Source organism: Trachypithecus francoisi, unplaced genomic scaffold (assembly GCF_009764315.1).
Source record: "Trachypithecus francoisi isolate TF-2019V2 unplaced genomic scaffold, Tfra_2.0 Lachesis_group4, whole genome shotgun sequence".
Taxonomy (NCBI): Eukaryota; Metazoa; Chordata; class Mammalia; order Primates; family Cercopithecidae; genus Trachypithecus; species Trachypithecus francoisi.
In genome coordinates, this window is record NW_022681469.1 from 78,200,071 (window position 1) to 78,219,320 (window position 19,250).

Genomic DNA, 19,250 nt, shown 5'->3' on the forward strand with positions numbered 1-19,250 from the left:
TCCTCTGTGATATTCTTTGTAACTTCCCAGCGGGGAGATAATTTTACTTCTAATATCTCAGGGAGTGTACACCTCTGCGAGATTCTTCATAATATCCCAGGAGAAAAATGATGTTACTCATAATAATATTGCGGGATATGTACTCCCTCTGCGATATTCTTCATAATATCCCACGGGGAAGATGACATTACTCCTAATAATATCGCAGGGGGTGTATCCCTCTGCGAGATTTTTCGTAATATCCCAGGGGGGAGGAGATGATATTACTATTAATAATATCGCAAGTGCTGTACCATCTCTGTGATATTCTTCCTAATATCCCAGGAAGAGATCATGTTGCTCCTAATATCGCAGGGAGTGTACACCCTCTGTAATATTCTTGCTAATATCCCAGTGGGGAGATGACATTACTTCTAATATCGCTGGCAGTGTACACCCTCTGTGATATTCTTTGTAACATCCCAGTGGGGAGATTATATTACTTCTAATATCTCAGGGAGTGTACACCCTCTGTGATATTCTTCGTCATATGCCAGGAGAAAGATGATATAACTACTAATAATATCACAGAGGGGTACCCTCTGTGAGATTCTTTGTAATATCCCAGGGAGAAGGTGATATTACTCCTAATAAATCAGCAGGGGCTGTACCCTCTCTGCGAGATTCTTCGTAGTATCCCGATGGGGAGATGACATTACTTCTTATAATATTGCTGGGGATGTACCTTCTCTGTGAGATTCTTCGTAATATCCCAGAAGGGAGATGATATTACTTCTAATAACATCGCAGGGAATGTACACCCACTGTGATATTATTCTTAAAATCCAATTACTTATATTGGATTATAATAATATATTACTTATACACAGGGTGTTTACAATATAACATATGTAAGTGATATATGTTACTTATAATATAATATTTACTTATATAAGTAATATATTCACAGAGGGTGTACACCTTTTGTGAGATTATTCGTAATATTCAATGGGGGAGAGAATATTACTTCGCAGGGTGTGTACATGCTCCGTGATATTATTCGTAATAACCAAGGGGGAAGATGACATTACTTCGCAGATATTACTTATAATATTGTAAACACCTTGTGTGTACACCCTCTGTGATATTCTTCGTAATATCCAAGGTGGGGGATGAAGCTACTTCTAATATCGCAGGAAATGGACACCCCCTCTGTGATATTCTTCAAAATATCCAAAGGGGGAGATGATGTTACTCTTAATATCGCACGGGGTGTACACCCTCTGTGTTATTCTTCATAATATCCAAAATTGGAGATGATGATACTCCTAATATCGCAGGGAATTTACACCCTCTGTGATATTCTTCGTAATATCTGGGGCAGAGGGAAATGATGTTACTCCTAATATCGCAGGGAGTGTACACCTTCTGTGATATTCTTCGAAATATCCAAGGGGAGAGATGATGTTACTCCGAATTTTACAGGGGTGTACACCCTCTGTGACATTTTTCATCATATTCAAGGGGGGAGATTATGTTACTCCTAATATCACAGGAAATGTACTCCCTGTGTGATATTCTTCATAATATCCAAGGGGGGAGATGATGTTACTCCTAATATCGCAGGGGATATACACCTTCCGTGATATTCTTCATAATATCCCAGGGAAGAAATTATGTTACTCCTTATATCGCACAGTGTACACTCTGTGTGATATTTATATAGGGGAGATAATGTTACTCCTAATATCGCTAGAGATGTACACCTCTGTGATATTCTTTGTAACATCCCAGGGGGAGATGATATTACTTCTAATATCTCAGGGGGTGTACACCTTCTGTGATATTCTTTGTAATATCCCAGGGAGGAAATGATATTACTCCTAACAATATCTCAGGGAGTGTACCCCCTCTGTGAGAGTCTTTGTAATATCCCAGGTGGGAGGAAATGATATTATTCCTAATAATGTTGCAGGGGGTTTACCCCCTTTATGAGTTTCTTTGTAATTTCCAACGGGGGAGATAATATTACTCTTAACAATATCACAGGGGTGTACTCTCTCTGTGAGATTCTTCGCAGTATCCCAGGGGAGAGATGACATTGCTCATAATAATAACACAGGGGTGTACCCCCTCTGCAAGATTCTTCATAATATCCCAGCGGGGAGGAGACGATATTACTCCTACTAATATCGCCGGGTGTGTACCCCCTCTGTGAGATTCTTCGTAATATCCCAGAAGGGACATGATACTACTCCTAATAATGTCGCAGGTAGTGTACACCCTCTGTGATATTATTTGCAATATCTCAGGGGGAGATGGTATTACTTATAATAATGTAAACACCCTGTGTACACCCTCTGTGATATTCTTCATAATATCCAAGGCAGGTGATTATATTACTTCTAATATCTCAGGGGTGTACACCCTCTGTGATATTATTCATAACAATTAAGGAGGGAGATGATGTTACTCCTAATATCGCAAGGGGTGTACATCCTCTGTGATATTATTCGTAATATCCAACGGGGGAAATGATATTACTACTAATATCGTAAACACCCTGTGTGTACACCCTCTGTGATATAATTCATAACATCCAAGGGGAAAGATGATATTATTACTGCTATCACAGTGGGTGTAGACCCTCCGTGATATAATTCGCAATGATGTCCAACAAAAAAGATGATATTTCTTCTAATATCACAGTGGGCATACATCCTCAGTGATATTTTTCGTAATGATTTTCAAGAAAGGAGATGACATTACTTCTAACATTGCAGTGAATGTACACCCCTTGCGATATTATTCGTAATGATGTCCAAGGGAGGAGAAGACATTACTCCTAATGCCTCAGTGTGCATATACCCTTCGTGATATAATTCATAATCATGTCCAAGGCAGGAGATTACATTACTCCCAATATCTCAGTAGGCTTATAATATCGCAGTGGGCATACACCCTCCGTGATATTATTCGCAATGATGTTCAAAAAGTAGATGACATTTCTCTTAATATCACAGTAGGCTTAAACCCTCTCTGATATTATTAGTAATGATGTCTAAGGGAGGAGATGACATTACTCCTAGTATCGCAGTGGACGTACACCCTCTGTGATATTATTCGTAAAAATGTCCAAGGGAGGAGATGACCTTACTCCTAATATCGCAATAGGCATACACCTTCTGTGATATTATTCGTAATAAAGTCCAAGAGAGGAGAGGACATTACCCCTAATGGGCGTACACCCTCTGCAATATTATTGGTAGTAATGTCCAAGGGAGGAGATGACATTACTCCTAATATCGCAATGGGAGTACACCCTCTGTGATATTATTCGTAATAAAGTCTAAGGGAGGAGATGACATTACTCCTAATACTGCAGTGAGTGTAAAACGTCTATGATATTATTTGTAATGATGTCCAAGGAAGGAGATGACATTACTCCTGACGTCACAGTGGGTGTACACCCTCTGTGACATTATTCATAATATCCAAAAAAGGAGATGATATTACTTCTAATATCACAGTGGATGTACACCCTCTGTGATATTATTTGTAATATGCAAGGAAGGAGGTGATATTACTCCTAATATCCTACACACCCTGTGTGTACACCCTCTGTGATCATATTTGTAATATCCAAGGGAGGAGATGATATTACTCCTAATGTCTCAGTGGCTGTACACCCTTTGTGATATTATTCATAATATTCAAGGAAGGAGACATTACTCCTAATACAGTAGTGGGTGTACACTTTTTGTGATATTATTCATAATATCCAAGGGAGATGATATTACTGCTAATATCATACACACTTTGTATGTACAGCCTCTGTAATATTATTCATAATATCCAAGGGAGGAAATGATAATGCTCCCAATATTGCAGGGGGTGTACACTTTCTGTGATACTCTTTGTAATATCCAAAAGAGGAGATAATACACTCCTTATATCATAGTGGGTGTACACCCTCTGTGATAATATTCATAACATCCAATGGAGGAGAGGAATTACTCCTAATAACACAGGGAGTGTACACCCTCTGTGATACTATTTGTAATATGCAACGGAGGAGATGATATTACCTCTAATATCACAAGGGGTTTACACTCTCGGTGATACTATTCTTCATAATATCCAAGGGAGGTGATGATGTTACTTCTAATGTCGCACAGGGTGTACACCCTCTGTGATACTATTATTTGTAATATTTAAGGGAAGAGATTATGTTATTTCTAATATCACATGGGGTGTACACCCTCTGTAATACTATTATTCCTAATATTTAAGGGAGGAGATGATGTTACTCCTAATATAGCACAGGGTGTACACCCTTCGTGATACTATTATTTGTAATATCTCAGAAAGGAGATGATGTTACTGCTAATATCGCAGAGGGTGTACACCCTTTGTGATACTATTATTCATAATATTTAGAAAAGTAAAAAGAATATTGTTACTATTATTCATAATGTTTATAAAATATTCATATATTTAGAAAATATTTAGAAAATATTTAGAAAAAATGATGTTGCTCCTAATATTGAACAGGGTGTACATTCTCTGTGATACTATTATTTGTAATATACAAGGAAAGATATAATGTTATTCCTAATATCGCATGGTACGTACACCTTTGTGATGCTATTATTTGTAATATCCATAGGAGGAAATCATGTTACTTCTAATATCACATGGGGTGTACACCCTCTGTGATGCTATTATTTGCAATATCCAAGGGAGGAGATAATGTTACTCCTAATATTGTATGGGTACACCCTCTGTGATACTATTATTTGTAATATTTAAGGGAAGAGATTATGTTATTTCTAATATCACATGGGGTGTACACCCTCTGTAATACTATTATTCCTAATATTTAAGGGAGGAGATGATGTTACTCCTAATATAGCACAGGGTGTACACCCTTCGTGATACTATTATTTGTAATATCTCAGAAAGGAGATGATGTTACTGCTAATATCGCAGAGGGTGTACACCCTTTGTGATACTATTATTCATAATATTTAGAAAAGTAAAAAGAATATTGTTACTATTATTCATAATGTTTATAAAATATTCATATATTTAGAAAATATTTAGAAAAATATTTAGAAAAAATGATGTTGCTCCTAATATTGAACAGGGTGTACATTCTCTGTGATACTATTATTTGTAATATACAAGGAAAGATATAATGTTATTCCTAATATCGCATGGTACGTACACCCTTTGTGATGCTATTATTTGTAATATCCATAGGAGGAAATCATGTTACTTCTAATATCACATGGGGTGTACACCCTCTGTGATGCTATTATTTGCAATATCCAAGGGAGGAGATAATGTTACTCCTAATATTGTATGGGTACACCCTCTGTGATGCTATTGTTCATAATATCCAAGGGAGTAGATGATGTTACTTGTAATATCCCATGGAATGTACACCCTCGGTGATACTATTGTTCATAACATCCAAGGAAAGAGATTATATTCCTTCTAATGTCACACAAGGTGTGCATTTTCAGTGCTACCATTATTCGTAATATCCAAAAAAGAAGATGAAATTATTCCTAATATCACAGGGGGTGTACACCCTTAGTGACATTATTCGTAATATCCATGGCGGATGATGACATTGCCCCTAATATCAGCGTGGGTGGTCACCCTTTGTGACATTATTCATAATATTCATGAGAGATAATTATATCGCCACAAATATCCCCATGGGTGGACATTATGTGACAGTATGCCACCTCTGTGACATTATTTGTAACATACAAAGGAGATGATGATATTGCCCCTAATATCACCGTGGGTGGACACCCTCTGTGACACCTTTTGTAAAGGACGATTATAGAGTGAACAATGTATTTTTATATATTTGTTGATGGTCCCTAGCGAATATTATAACATCTGAACTACGAAAGCCTGGATTGACAACTAGAATTTTAAATAACACTTGTCTTATTCACAAAATGTTATAAATCTTAAGATGGAAAAATACAAAATGCTTTGATATTACCTAAAGAAGCATGAGCTCCTGTTAGGTATATGATGGTGGCCCTGAACTTGAGTCAACATCTATAATCCCTTTTATCAATCAAAAAGCCGTGTTCTTTTATATGGCCTGTAGACTATTAAAATACGAAAATGTGATAATGGATAAACCACTAACACAAAACCTTCATACTTCAAATACTGTCCTGGATTGATGAGGGAAGACTGGTTGGTGTTGGGGGGTGGGGGAGAATTCAAACATTTATCTGCAATTCTAAAGGTTAAAATTTTACCAGGAACAGACCTGCCACTCTCTTGAAATATTGTCTCTGAGATTAACGTAAGAACAGCATCATCTCTGTTGAAAGGCTACATTCCCTTACGACGCTGGGGGTTTTTTGTATGTTTTTGTGTTGCGTTGTGTTGTGTTGTTTTGTTTTGAGATGGAGCCTTGGCCAGGCTGGAGTGCAGTGGCGATCTCTGCTCACTGCAACCTCCACCTGCAGGAATCAAGCGATTCTCCTGCCTCAGCCTCCTGAGTAGCTGAGACTACAGGCACGTGCCACCACACCCGGCTAATTTTTGTATTTTTAGTAGAGATGAGGTTTCACCATGTTGGCCAGAATGGTCTCCATCTCCTGACCTCGTGATCCAACCGTCTCGGCCTGCCAAAGTGCTGGGATTACAGATGTGAGCCACCGCATCCAGCCTGTGTATGTTCTTATGTTTACCCTACCAAAGGAGACCTGAGCATTTTGCTGGCCTTAGAGGTATGTAAAAGAACTCTAAGCTTAGGCATGCAGAAAAGGCACTGAATGTATGTAGGGAGGTTACCAGGAGTCTTGTTGGCTCCCTGATGTCTTATCATCTCTCTTTGCAGGCTGTGGATGCATACAAGGCAACCAAAATCTTGGGCATCATTTGAAAATGTTTGGCTGCCTGCTACAAACTCAGGATAGAAAACGCTTACTTATATTCACACTTATATTGGACTGGATATATTTTAAATCCAATTCTTTTTTTAAAAAGATGCTTCACTTTAGGAAATAAGACATTCGAGCAGCAACATCAACTAGATGTGGAATACTTGCTGGTGAAACGCTTAAAACTAGGAATCTTCTAAATCTTCTAAAGGTGCTTAAGGGAATGGAGAAATCAATAAACAGGCATCCAAGTGTTGTGGCTGTAAAGCAATAACATAGCGTCCCTAGAAAAGAATAAGCGTAAGAGTTGGATTTGGAGAGAACTTGGGCCAAGAACATCAGAAAAAGCTAAATGAGCTATTACACTGAGGTGTTTTAATACTGGTGCATTAGCAGTATCTTAGGGAAATTGTGAACACTAAGAACCAATTTCAAGAAAAATAAAAATATTTATAGGGCATATTAAAATAAAAACAGCTTAAATGAGTTCTATAAATAAAATAGGCCTGGCACAGTGACTCACACCTGTAACCCCAGCACTTTGGGAGGACAAGGTGAGAAGACAGCTTGAGGCCAGGAGTTCAAGACCAGCCTGGGCAACAAAGTGAGACCCCATCTCTGTTCTTTTTAGTATCAAAATGATTATAATAAAAAAGTAAAAATGAACATATCTACTTAGAACACACATTAAATAAAGGAATGCCATGAGAAAATGGCACTGCATTTACCAAGCCACCCCTAGATTCTTGTGCAATGATAAAGATTGGGACTATGTATTAACAATTTTGCAACTAAATAATCAATAATTTTCTTTCCATTATTTTGAGGCTGGGTAAAGCCTGAAACATGGTGTCAAGTTTTCCATTTGCATTACATCAAATTCTGGTCTAATATGGATATTCTGATATGGCAAAGACTAGTTAAACTCCCATTGAAAGATTTGCCATTTACTACAATCAAATAACTTCTCTTAGATATAGATTCTTTGATGTTGAATGAGCGTTGGGTTATGACTGAATCTCCTCATGCACGTGCACTTTTATTACATTTATCATCTTTTTGCATGGCATGAATTTGATACTAAACAAGGTAGTTTCTTTGACTGATGGCTTTTTTACATTCATTGCAGTAATGGAACTTTATTCCCACATGAATTCTCCAAATGTGACTAAGGCATGAAAATATTAATAGCATGAAAATTGAATTATCTGATGCTGAGTAACGGTTGAGCTGTGACTGAAGGCTTTACCACATGCAGTATGTACATGATTTCTCCCTGGTGTGAACCTCGGATGTTGAATGAAGCCTGAATTTGACTAGACTAAATGTCTTTTCACCCTCATTATATTCATGAGTCCTCTTTGGTATGAACGCTCTGATATTGAACGAAGTGTGCTCTCTGACTGGAGTTCTTTTCCCGTACATCACAATCAAAGACTTTCTGTCTGGTGACGACTTCTTGTTGCAGGATAAGTTCTGAGCGATGACTGAAACTGCCCTCATACTCATTGCATTCATATGATTTCTCTTTCCTATGCATTATTTGATGGTGAATAAGGCATGAGGTTTGACTGAAAGCTTTTCCATATTCATAACATTCATGCAGTTTCATTCCTGTGTGAATTCTTTGATGCTGAATTAAATGTGAATTCAATCTGAAGTTTTTTCCACATTCATTATATGTACAGGGTTTTTCTCTGAAATGAATTCCTTGTTTAATGTAGGCCAACCCATATTCATCATACTTATAGGATTTCCCTTCGTGGTGGACCCTCTGATGTTCAAACAGGTATGAAGTATGGCAGAAGTCACTGCCACATATAGTACACTTACAGGGCATCTCTTTGTGAATTTTCTGATGTTGAGTAAGGCGGACACTATGACTGAAGACTCTTTCACAACGGCTACATTTGTAAGCTTTGGCTCTGGTGTGAATTTTCTTGTGTTGAATTATGCCTGAGCTTGGACTACAGGATTTGTCAGATGCGTCACAGGATTTACCAGGTGCTTCACATTTGTAAGGTTTTTCTCTAGTGTGTATTCTTTTATGTTGACTAAGACTTGAGCTCTAACTGGAAGACTTTTCACATTCTTTACATTTGTAGAGCTTCTCTCTAGTAGGGATTCTCTGATGTCTAGTAAGGGCTGAGCTCTGATGGAAAACTTTCTCACATACATCACATTTACAGGATTTCTCAGTGTTAAGGATGCTGTCCCATTTATTGAGGAGGGAGAGATCCATTAAGCTTTCCTTACATTTACTGCTCTGAAAATCCTGTGTTCGATTTATGTGTTCATGTTTACCAGAGGCTGAATTCTGGTTGGAGCTCATGTCATTCTTATCATTATCATCAGTATTCTGTATTCTAAGAACTTTCTGATCTGCATCATTAGTAGAGTCCAGACTGAAGCTTTTTTCCGGTTTATTACATTCATTGTTCTTCTCACTGGTGAAGGTTTCTTTGCTGATTGCTATTTGCCTAAACTTTCCAGGTAAAGAAATTTCCTTAGAATTTCCTGAAGCCCTTCTGATCTGTCCTCAGACTTATACACTTCTCTAGTCTCTAACTTAGGTAATACTGTGTTTGAGTCTTCCTACTATCACTTTGTATGAATGTACTTCTTCTGAAATTTTCTCCTTAGGAATCGACAGCTTGTTCTCTTCTCTGGTCTCTCCATCTGATACAATATATAAATATAAAATACAAATGTAATCTGTACCCTGTGCTTAGGAAAAGAAAACTCAGATGAGAAAACTAAACAATGTAATATCTACAAGGACAAGAAAAGTTTATTTACTCTGAAAAACAGGCACAAAATCTCAACAGCAGAAGTAGGGGCATGAACAGGAGCAGTGAGGTAAAAGAGCAGACACATTCAGCAGAGTAAGAAGACAACAGTTAAGGAGATAATAGGGAAATAGTTTGAAAGAATTTTAGATAACCAACTTGGCTGGGGGCCCAGTACAACATGTGCACAGGTCCTAAACAAAAGGAAAGGGTCAACCTAACTGAAGGAAAAAGGAAATAACTCTCCATGCTGGGACACACACACAGAACTCTTCATTCTGAGTGCCAAAGCAGCTACAACTTGGCTCAACAGTTGAACTTTACTTCACTGCTAATTCCATCTGATTGATTCTGCCTTCCTCACCTGAGCAGTCATCTCTTTAAGACTTCTCTAGTCTTAGTTTCCAGGTCAAAGACCTACAGATCCTGTTCCAGCTGGGAGAGCCCATCGGGCTTGGAAATTGGAAATCCTGGTCATAGAGAAGGAAATGGGATGTGGTAATGTATCCCCACATGCTACAGCAGCCACGTTTTCTTTTAACTAATGTCGAGAGAGAGAAGGTAAACTCTGAGAAGACATTAATTAGGAAGGCCTGGAGAGTGAAGAGGGCAAAGATCTTCTACAAGGAGCTCAGATTTGGGCTCTAGAAAGATGTATGTTAAGGGGCAAGTTGATGGCTTGGGAGCAGAAGGATTAATTTAAACATTATTCAGACAACAGAATGCGTGCATGGGTTTGTCTTCACGGAAGTTATCCTTATCAGTCTCCATCTGTTTCCTAAAGATCAATCTTTGGATTAGAGCTGGTATACAAGCATCAAAATGGAGGTCATCAAAATATAATTCTGCTGGACTAGAGAAAGGTGAAACTCAAGCAGCTGCTGCATGATTAGCTAACCTGTAGCAAAAGAATCAGTGAAAACTTAATAAATATTCTAACAACCAAACTCAAGAAACAATTTGTTTCAGTGCACATAAGAAAACAAAGAATAATATGACACATTCTTACCCATTAGGACTGTAGCATTTATTCAATAAACATTTATGGAGTGCCTCCTTTATGCAAAGTATGCAGGGGATAAAGAGGGCAAGCAAGGTCCCTTCCCTTAAGGACCTCAAGGACCTCACACTCTACACAGAACAGCTCTAAACAACTAACTACAATAAAACGTGGATAGAGGAAAATGAAATCAAAGTGCATCTTCACATAAAATGGTCTTTCTATGGCTTGCATAATGGAATGCTTGGATCTAAATCTCTTTTAAAGCTAAAGCAATAGGCAGTCTGCTTCCAAGGAGACAGAATTTTAATACTATTAGCATCAAAAACCAAAGTTTTTATATGTGTCCAACCAAGGAAGCTTCTAATAGCACACATACAAGGTCTAGCTCAAGCCCCTCATCTCCAAAAACCTTTCTCTCCATTTACTGAATGTCTACAAAATTTGTTAGTTGTTCCTCTTATCCTGACATGTCACATATAATGGTGTTTACATAGGTTTTTTGCTTTGTGTTTTGTTTTTTGTGACAGAGTTTCTTCATTCTGTCGTCCAGGCTGGAGTGCCGTGGCACGATCTCAGCTCACTGTAACTTTCGCCTTCTGGGTGCAAGTGATTACCCTGCCTCAGCTTCCTGAGTAGCTGTTTTTACAGGTGTGCACCACCACGCCCAGCTAATTTTTGTATTTTTAGTAGAGATGGGGTTTCACCATGTTGGCCAGGCTGGTCCTGAATTCCTGACCTCAGATTATCCACCTGCCTGGACCTCCCAACGTGCTGGGATTACAGGCATGAGCCACCATGCCCGGCCCTTTACATAGATTTTTTAAGTGATTTCAGGTATATCATTCATACTCGATTTATAAACTCTTTGACAGAAGGGACCATGTATCTTGTATCTTGCACTTATTTTGATTCATTTACTTAACACCTACTTATTGAGTGCCAACTCTGTGCCCAAGTATCAATGTATTTACAGCTACCCAATTTTGTTAAAAGGGCACTGGGGCTGGAAAATATGAAGAACAGCTCCCCCAAAGATTCCACGTGAGAGCCTACGAGCAAGGAGATCAGAACACACAGAAGAAAGGTATTTTAAACCCCCTACGATACTGGGATTAATATCATCCTCTCCCCCCTGGATATTTAATCCTTATAACCACCTCTGAGATGTGTGCTAAAGAATTTACACTTAGCTGGGCGCAGTGGCTTATGCCTGTAATCCCAGTACTTTGAGAGGCCAAGGTGGGCAGATCACCTGAGGTCAGGACTTTGAGACCAGCCTGGCCAACGTGGTGAAACCCCATCTCTACTAAAATACAAAAATTAACTGGGCGTGGTGGTGCGTGCCTGTAGTGCCAGCTACTCGGGAGGCTGAGGCAGGAGAATTGCTTGAACCTGGAGGTAGAGGTTGCAGTGAGTCAAGATCGCGCCACTGCACTCCAGCCTGGTGACAGAGTGAGACTTCGTCTCAGAAAAAAAAAAAAAAGGAAAAAAGAAAGAAAGTATCCACACTTTACTGGTGATTAAACTGAAAAGCAAAGAGGTCCAAGTAACCTGTCCAAGCCCAAGCAGCTAGTAAATGGAGAAGCGATCATTTGAACCCTGGCATTCAGAACCCAGAGCCACAGCTCCTTGCCACATTGTCATACTGCCTTCCTCCTTATTATAGAGGTGCACATAGTAGCCATTTCATTAAAAATGTAATAAATGAATGTTCATTGCAGGGCTCTGATAGCGTCTCATTCCTTCCAAAGTAGTAAACCAGGCATAAATGATACGATGAGATACATAACTTAGAAATGTTTACATAAATTTCTACGTATTAGAAATTTAGCACACAAAATGGTACACATCATGCAAGAATACAAACAAAAAGATGTTAAACATTTGAGAATGGTTATATATGGAGCTTTGTAAATAAACAGGAATGGACAAAACAAGAGAGGCCTCCCCACATCGCATGGACATATAATGATAATGTGCCATGGACTGAAAAATATAATTATTTGGCACTCAGCACCTGAGGTCTTAGCACCTGGGCCCATGTCTCCAGAGGTGAAGAGCAGAGTCAGATGTCTCCCTCCTCCCCCACAGAGGTCTCCCACCATTCTAACTTCACAGGGCTTGAGGTGGGATGAGATTTAAATTTATATGAAAATACTTATAAATATTTTAAATTATTTCTTTCTGTTGCTTTATTTATCACACAAAAATATGAATACTTAATCATTTTTAGGTGGGGCTAGTGCAAGGAAATGGACCTTCCCATCAAAACTCCATGAATAAAAATTTTAAATGCTATCTTGGTTCTCATCCTTTGCAATGATTGTTAAAAATATCTCTATATATTAGGAATCTGCAGCTCTGCAGTGTGGCCCAGGCATCTGATAGTGGGTCTATGTACAAGTGTGTGTGTGTGTATGTGTGTGTGTGTGTGTTTATTTCTGTCATTGATTTTTTAAAAACTTAATTGATTGAATTTTTTAAGAATAGGGTCTCACTATGTTGCTCAGGATAGTCTCAAACTCCTGAACTCAAGTGATCCTCTTGCCTCTGTCTCTGAAGTAGCTGGGACCACAGGTATGCACCATCATGCCCAGCTTGCCATTGTTGTTTTGTTTGTTTGTTGTTGTTTCCTTCCGTGTTTCCTTCCTCTCTCTTTCTTTCTTTCTCTTTTCTTTCCTTTCCTTTCCTTTTCTTTATTTTCTTTTCCTTTCCTTTCCTTTCCCTTCCCTTCCCTCCCTCCCTCCCTCCCTCCCTCCCTCCCTCCTTCCTTCCTTCCTTCCTTCCTTCCTCTCTCTCTCCCTCTCTCTCTCTTTCCCTCCCTCCCTCCCTCCCTCCCTCTCTCTCTCTCTCTCTCTTCTTTCTTTCTTTCTTTCTTTCTTTTCCTTCTTTTTTCTTTTTTTCTTTTGGAGAAGACTCTTGTTCTGTTACCCAGACTGGACTGCAGTGGCATGTTCATGGCTCACTGCAGCCTAAATCTCCTGGACTCCAGAGATCTTCTCACCTCAGCCTCTTGAGTAGCTATGACTATAGGCACATGCTACCACACCCAGCTAATTCTTAAACTTTTTGTGGAAACTGAATGTTGACATGTGGCCCAGGCTGATCTGAAACTCCTGGTCTCAAGTGATCCTCCTGCCTCAGCCTCCCAAAGTGCTGAGATTACAGGCATGAGCCACCATGCCTGGCTGCCATTGCTTTTTTAACAGCTTTATTGACATATAATTTACATACTGTACAATTTATTCATTCAAAGTGTACAAATTGACAGTTTTTAGTATATTCACAGAACTTTGCAACCATCACCACGATTAAATTTTAACACATTTTCAGTACTCTGAAAAAGAAACCAATACACTTTAAGAGTCACTCCTCATTCTCCAGTCTCACACCTGAACCACAGTCCCAGGCAACCTACTTTATGTCTCTTTAGAGTGACTCACTTTCTGGACATTTTAACCTACTTTCTGTATCTTTGAATTGGCCTATTCTGGACACTTCATATAGATAGAACAATACAATATGTAACCTTTTGTGACTGGTTTTTTCATTTGACATAATATTTTGAAGTTTCAACCATGTTGTAGCATGTGTCAGTCTTTCATTCCTTTTTAAAAAATATACTTTAAGTTCTGGGATACATGTGCAGAATGTGCAGATTTGTTACATAGGTATACACATACCATGGTGGTGTGCTGCACCCATCAACCTTTCATCTACATTAGGTATTTCTCCTAATGCTGTCCCACCCCTAGACCCCCACTGCCAGACAGGCCCTGGTGTGTGATGTTCCCCTCCCTGTGTCCATGTGTTCTCGTTGTTTAACTCCCACTTATGAGTGAGAACACGTGGTATTTGGTTTTCTGTTCCTGTGTTAGTTTGCTGAGAATGGTTTCCAGTTTCATCCATGTCCCTGCAAAGGACATGAACTCATCCTTTTTTATGGCTGCATAGTATTCCATGGTGTATATGTGCCACATTTTCTTTATCCAGTCCATCACTGATGGCCATTTGGGTTGGTTCCAAATCTTTGCTATTGTGAACAGTGCTGCAGTAAACATACATGTGCATGTGTCTTTATACTAGAATGATTTATAATCCTTTGGGTATATACCCAGTAATGGAATTGCTGGGTCAAATGGTATTTCTGGTTCTAGATCCTTGAGAAATCGCCACACTCTTCCATGATGGTTGAACTAATTTACACTCCACCAACACTGTAAAAGCATTCCTATTTCTCCATATCCTCTCCAGCATCTGTTGTTTCCTGACTTTTTAATGGTCATGATCCTAACTGGTATGTGATGGTATCTCATTGTGGTTTTAATTTGCATTTCTCTAATGACCAGTGATGATGAGCTTTTCTTCATATGTTTTTTTGGCCACATAAATGTCTTCTTTTGAGAAGTGTCTGTTCATATCATTCACCCACTTTTGGATAGGGTTGTTTTTTTCTTGTAAATTTGTTTAAGTTCCTGTAGATTCTGGATATTAGCCCTTTGTCAGATGGATAGGTTGCAAAATTTTTCTCCCATTGTGTAGGTTGCCTATTCACTCTGATAATAGTTTCTTTTGCTGTGCAGAAGCTCTTTAGTTTGATTAGATCCTATTTGTCAATTCTGGCTTTTGTTGCCATTGCTTTTGGTGTTTCAGACATGAAGACTTTGCCCATGCCTATGTCCTGAATGGTACTGTCTAGGTATTCTTCTAGGGTCTTTATGGTTTTAGGTCTTATGTTTAAGTCTTTAATCCATCTTGAGTTAATTTTTGTGTAAGGTGTAAAGAAGGAGTCCAGTTTCAGTTTTCTGCATATGGCTAGCCAGTTTTCCCAGCAGCATTTATTAAATAGGATATCCTTTCCCCATTGCTTGTTTTTGTCAGGTTTGTCAAAGATCTGATGGTTGTAGATATGTGGCATTATTTCTGAGGCCTCAGTTCTGTTCCATTGGTCTATATATCTGTTTCGGTACCAGTACCATGCTGTTTTGGTTACTGTAGTCTTATAGCATAGTTTGAAGTCAGGTAGCATGATGTCTCCAGCTTTGTTCTTTTTCCTTAGGATTGTCTTGGCTATACAGGCTCTGTTTTGGTTGCATATGAACTTTAAAGCAGTTTTTTCCAATTCTGTGAAGAAAGTCAATGATAGCTTGATGGGGATAGCACTGAATCTATAAATTACTTTGGACAGTATGACCATTTTCACGATAATGATTCTTCCTATCCATGAGCATGTAATGTTTTTCCATTTGTTTGTGTCCCCTCTTATTTCGCTGAGCAGTGGTTTGTAGTTCTCCTTGAAGAAGTCCTTCACATCCCTTGTAAGTTGGATTTCTCAGTATTTTATTCTCTTTGTAGCAATTGTGAAGGGGAGTTCACTCATGATTTGCCCCTCTGTTTGTCTATTAGCGGTGTATAGGAATGCTTGTGATTTTTGCACTTTAATTTTTATATCTTGAGAGTTTGCTGAAATTGCTTATCAGCTTAAGGAGGTTTGGGGCTGAGATGATTGGATTTTCTAAATATACTATCATGTTGTCTGCAAACAGAGACAATTTGACTTCCTGTCTTCCTATTTGAATACGCTTTATTTCTTTCTCTTGCCTGATTGCCCTGGCCAGCACTTCCAATAGTATGTTCAATAGGAGTAGTGAGACATCCTTGTCTTGTGCCGGTTTTCAATAGGAATGCTTCCAGCTTTTGCCCATTCAGTATGATATTGGCTGTGGTTTTGTCATAAGTAACATTATTTTGAGATACATTCCATCAATACCTAGCGTATTGAGAGTTTTTAGCATGAAGTGTGTTGAATTTTATCAAAAACCTTTTCTGTATCTATTGAGATAATCATGTGGCTTTTGTCATTGGTTCTGCTTATGTGATGGATTACATTTATTTATTTGTGTATGTTGAACTAGCCTTGCATCCTAGGGATGAAGCCAACTTGATCATGGTGGGTAAGCTTTCTGATGTGCTGCTGGATTCAGTTTGCCAGTATTTTATTGAGGATTTTCACATCAATGTTCATCAGGGATATTGGCCTGAAATTCTTTTTTTTTTGTTGTGTCTCTGCCAGGTTTGGGTATCAGGATGATGCTGGCCTCATAGAATGAGTTAGGAAGCAGTCCCTCTTTTTCTGTTGTTTGGAATAGTTTCAGAAGGAATGGTACTAGCTCCTCTCTGTATCTCTGGTAGAATCTGTCTGTGAATCTGTCTGGTCCTGAGCTTTTTTTGTTGGTGGGCTATTAATCACTGCCTCAATATCAGAACTTGTTATTGGTCTATTCAGAGATTTGACTTCTTCCTTGTTTAGTCTTGAGAGGGTGTATATGTGCAGTTTCCTCTAGATTTATATGTATATGTCTGTTATATGTATATGTCCATTTCCTCTAGATTTTCTACTTTATTTGTGTAAAGGTGTTTATAGTATTCTCTGATGGTAGTTTGTATTTCTGTGGGATCAGTGGTGAGATCCCTTTTATTATTTTTTATTGTGTCTATTTGATTCTTCTCTCTTTTCTTCTTCATTAGCTTTGCTAGCGGTCTATCAATTTTGTTGATCTTTTCAAACAACCAGCTCCTGGATTCACTGATTTTTTAAGGATTTTTCATGTCTCTATCTTCTTCAGTGCTGCTCTGATCTTAGTTATTTTTGGTCTTCTGCTAGCTTTTGAATTTGCTTGCTCTTTGCAAAAGAACAAAATTTGTTGTTTTAATTGTTATGCTAGGGTGTTGATTTTAGATCTTTCCCACTTTCTCCTGTGGGCATTTAGTGCTATAAATTTTCCTCTAAACACTGCTTTATCTGTGTCCCAGATATTCTGGTATGTTGTGTCTTTGTTCTCATTGGTGTCAAAGAACTTATTTATTTCCACCTTAATTTCATTATTTATCCAGTAGTCATTCAGGAGCAGGTTGTTCAGTTTCCATGTAGTTGTGTGGTTTTGAGTGAGTTTCTTAATCCTGAGTTCTAATTTGATTGCACTGTGGTCTGAGAGACTGTTATGATTTCCATTCTTTTGTGTTTGCTGAGGCATCTTTTACTTCCAACTATGTGGTCAATTTTAGCATAAGTGCAATGTGGTACTGAGAAGAATGTATATTCTGTTGATTTGGGGTGGAGAGTTTTGTAGAGAACTTGCTTTGTGAATCTGGGTGCTCCTGTATTGAGTGCATATATATTTAGTATAGTTAGCTCTTCTTGTTGCATTGATCCCTTTACTACTATGTAATGCCCTTCTTTATCTTTTTTGATCTTTGTTGTTTTAAAGTCTGTTTTATCAGAGACTAGGATCGCAATCCCTGCCTTTTTCCCCTTCCATTTGCTTTGTAAATATTCCTCCAACCCTTTATTTTCAGGCCATGTGTGTCCTTGCACATGAGATGGGTCTCCTGAATATAGCACACTGATGGGTCTTGACTTGTTATCCAATTTTCCGGTCTGTGCCTTTTAATTGGGGCATTTAGCCCATTTACATTTAAGGTTAATATTGTTATGTGTGAATTTGATCTTTTCATTATGATGCTAGCTGGTTATTTTGCCTGTTAGTTGATGCAGCTTCTTCATAGTGTCAATGGTCCTTACAATTTGGTATGTTTTTGCAGCGGCTGGTACTGGTTTTTCCTTTCCATGTTTACTGTTTCCTTCAGGAGCTCTTGTGAGGCAGGCCTGGTGGTGACAACATCTCTCAGCATTTGCTTGTTTGTAAAGGATTTTATTTCTGCTTCACTTATGAAGCTTAGTTTGGCTGGATATGAAATTCTTGGTTGAAAATTATTTTCTTTAAGAATGTTGAATATTGGTCCCCACTCTCTTCTGGCTTGTAGGGTTTCTGCAGAGAGATCTGCTGTTAGTCTGATGGGCTTCCCTTTGTGGGTAACACGACCTTTCTGTCTGGCTGCCCTTAACATTTTTTCCTTCATTTCAACCTTGATGAATCTGAGGATTATGTGGCTTGGGGTTGCTCTTCTCAAGAAGTATCCTTGAGATACTTGGTGGTGTCCTCTGTATTTCCTGAACTTGAATGTTGGCCTGTCTTGCTGGGTTGGGGAAGTTCTGGATAATATCCTGAAGAGTGTTTTCCAACTTGGTTCTGTTCTCCCAATCACTTTCAGGTACACCAATCAAATGTAGGTTTGGTCTTTTCATACAGTCCCATATTTCTTGGACGCTTTGTTCATTCCTTTTCATTTTTTTTCTTTCTAATCTTGTCTTCATGCTTTATTTCATTAAGTTGATCTTCAATGTCTGGTATCCTTTCTTTTACTTGATTGATTCAGCTATTGATACTTGTTTATGCTTCATGAAGTTCTCATGCTGTGTTTTTCAGCTCCATCAGGTCATTTATGTTCTTCTCCAAACTGGTTATTCTAGTTAGCAATTCTTCCATCCTTTTTTCAAGATTTTAGCTTCCTTGCATAGGTTAGAACATGCCCCTTTAGCTCAGAGGAGTTTGTTATTACCCAGCTTCTGAAGCATACTTCTGTCAATTCATCAAACTCATTCTCCATCCAGTTTACTTCCCTTGCTGGCAAGGAGTTGTGATCCTTTGGAGG

At 38.5% G+C, this 19,250-nt stretch overlaps 1 pseudogene; it reads right to left on the reverse strand.

The window, feature by feature from the left end:
• Positions 1 to 8,253: 8,253 nt before the first annotated feature.
• LOC117072152 lies at positions 8,254 to 10,707 on the reverse strand (annotated as a pseudogene).
• Positions 10,708 to 19,250: the final 8,543 nt, after the last annotated feature.